We start from the raw sequence: 3,089 nt of genomic DNA on the forward strand, positions 1-3,089 counted from the left end.
AGGCCCTATATCGGTGGCTCTGAGGGCCCAACATCGTAGCTTCTGAAGGCCCCACAAGTGCGCATGTGACGGCCACCCTGCCACCGGTGACATTTGAAGGCCCCACACCGGCGAGTGAGGGCTCCATCGGCGTCTAAGTCCATTCCGGTCTCTAAAGACGACCCCACAGGGTTTCTGAAGGTACCACCGGCCTCTGATGGCCCTTAGCCGGCCTCTGAGGGCCCGTCGCCGGTCTCTGGAGCCCCCTGCTGGCTTGTAAAGGGTACGCGCCAGCAGCTCTAAGGGTCCGACACCCGTGTACGACGGACCCACACCAGTGTCTTTACAACTTAACGTCTTTTTTCGCTCTTCTTCTTAAAACTAACTTTTCTGGCTTTACATCTTTATTTCATGCCTTGTAAATTGCGTAATTGTTTTATTTTTATTAGTGAAAGACTGCAGAACAATTATTTTCCTCAAGCAGAGTTAGTGGGAGTTATTGAGGGACAAAATCATTGGGGGTGCCCGGAAAACCATTGGGGATGCTCATTTGAGCATTGGGGGTGCTGCAGCACCCCCAAAGGTATACAAATCGACACCCATGACGATGGCCATATTTCTACTCAGAAGGTCCCCATGGGGCTCGTCAGAGCACCTCATGGGCCCTAAATAGCCACACTAAGATCTCCATAAGGGTCCGACGCCGGCGTCTGAGGGCCTCTTGCGGCTTTTAAGGACACCTCGGTGATCTCCAAGACCTCCAAGACCTCTCAGAGGCCAGTAACGGGCCTTTAAAGGCCCTTTACTGGCCTCTGAGAGGTCTTACCGGCCTATGAGGTGCCAGTTCTAGGGGCATTTCCCGCCTGTGATGGTCCCACACTTAATTTTCTGAGGGCCCCATAACGGCAACTGTGGGGCCCTCGTCGGCGCCTATGAGGGCCTGTCTCTAAGGACCCTACAGGACTTCTTCTGCCGGCGTAAGGTCCCCTTGCCGGTCACTGAGACTCCCTGCCGGCTTGTAGAGAGTTGGCGTCAGCAGCACTAAAGGCCCCACACCCGTCTGTAACGGCCCCACACCAGCGTCTATGAGGATCCACAGCAACGCCTGTAACTTTTAAGGACCCTCATCGGCGCCTCTGAGAGAATCACACTAGCACCTCTGAGCGCCCACACCGGCACCTGCATGGCGGCCCCACACCAGTGCCTCTAAAGGCCCCTTACCAGCGGCTCTGAGGGCCCTATGCCGGTGATTCTGAGCGTGCTACCGATAACCGAAGGCACCACACAAGCCCTTAGTGTCGCTGAGCTTTAATCCCATACCGGCCCTCCGAGGGCGCCACGTCAGTGCACTCATTGCCCCACACCCCTCCATCACATCCGGAGCGGGTAAACTGTGTTATACCTATAATAGCAACGATTTTACCACCGTTGTACGTTATGTATTTCTCAAAGTTGACTCAAGCTGGTGCAGTATACCTAAAATCTGGCCTGCCAAACTTATGGCCACGATCAGGCCCAAATCAAAGCGTGATGACAATAGTCAATAGCAGATGTCAAATCGATACCTACTGTATCAGCGGAAACCATTCAGATGGCAAGGAAAATGCCATGTGTTGATGCGTATAGATGTATGAAGGAAACAAGAAGGAAAAAAGTCCAGAAAAGGGAGGAAAGATCTTTTCTCGCTGCCTCAATGTTGAGGGGGCGCCGCCCCCTCGGCTCTCAAGTTGGGGGGGCAAGCGCCCCCGCTGCCCCCCCCTGTTCCCGGGTCTATGAGTGAAAACCGTTTTGTGTAAAAAAGGTGGCAGTCTTCCTTTAAGCCAAAAAAAATCATCAAGAAAATAAACAGTTGTCCTGCCCTCTGCTATTAATGTATTACGCCATTAGGATATGTGAAACGTCATTTCTCCATCGTGCAGGAAGAAGCATGCGTGGGAAATACCTTCCTACACTTGGCCTTGGCTAATGTTTTGGCCTGACCTCGTATTTATCGAAAATACCTCGGGCCTAACTTTACATTCGCTAAAAAAAAAATCAGTCAGATCTAAACATTATTCCAGCCCTGGCCAGGAATATATTGTCTACGATGATCGGCTCGAGCCCAGTTATATAGAAGAAGAGTATCCCCCCCCCCCCCCCGGCACGATGTGTTGCTAGCGGAACACCTCATCCGAAAAGGTGTGCTTGTGCCCGTTCAAAACTCACCGTATTTGTCGGCCGACTCCACGTTCATCATCGTCTGGGCATACGAGTACTTCTTCGCGGTATGTCTGATTTTGTGCAGGACATGCTCCTTCACAGTTCACGTCCTCCTCGAGCCCCATGATCATTCCCAAGTCAGTCCACACCTGGAAACATCGCAAAATCACATTAATGAATGGAATTAATATCAAGCAGCATCAAGTGAACATTATATCATTGTGGAAGGTCAGGTCAGGTAAGGTCAGGTCAGGTCAGACAAGGGAGCCCAGTTCTGACTCTCGGGCGGGCGCAGACTCAGAGCCGACTGCAGCGCGTGGGGTAACCGGTCAGATGACCCCGCGGGCGGCGACGGCGGCGACGGCATGGGAGGCAGAAAGTTGCGCTATCATGCCATGCCTACGTATTTGGAGCATTTCCATACAGTGTCCTTGAGTGAGATGCTTATATTGTTACTTACACTGTGAGTTGCATGGTTTAAAAAATATCACAAAATCTATAACTTATTAGCTCTACATAACAATCTTGATCACAACTTGACCTAAATCAGGGTAATTGACATGGCTGTTTCCCCTGGTTTCAATGGCCTTGAGCATGTCATGGGTGACAATTTGTCTTCCAGAATTTCATCATCGCGGAAATCTTCGTCCGCAAATCTACGTCAACGCATTTCTTGGATTGTATGGTCATACTACGGATTACTGTAAAGTCATACTAACAAAACACAAAGTATACAGTAATTTCAGCTTACCTTCGAGGACTGGGACGCTTGTTCGGTTCTCTGACAGAAGGCCTTGGTTCTGACGACTTGAGCACAATGGCGGTCGCGAATGGTCGCGAACTGCAGAGACATTCCGAAAATATTATTCTTGGAATCATACTGTGCTGGACGAATAGATTAATCACTTTTA

This window comes from Amphibalanus amphitrite, unplaced genomic scaffold, assembly GCF_019059575.1.
Source record: "Amphibalanus amphitrite isolate SeventyFive unplaced genomic scaffold, NRLGWU_Aamphi_draft 000014F_arrow, whole genome shotgun sequence".
Taxonomy (NCBI): domain Eukaryota; kingdom Metazoa; phylum Arthropoda; class Thecostraca; order Balanomorpha; family Balanidae; genus Amphibalanus; species Amphibalanus amphitrite.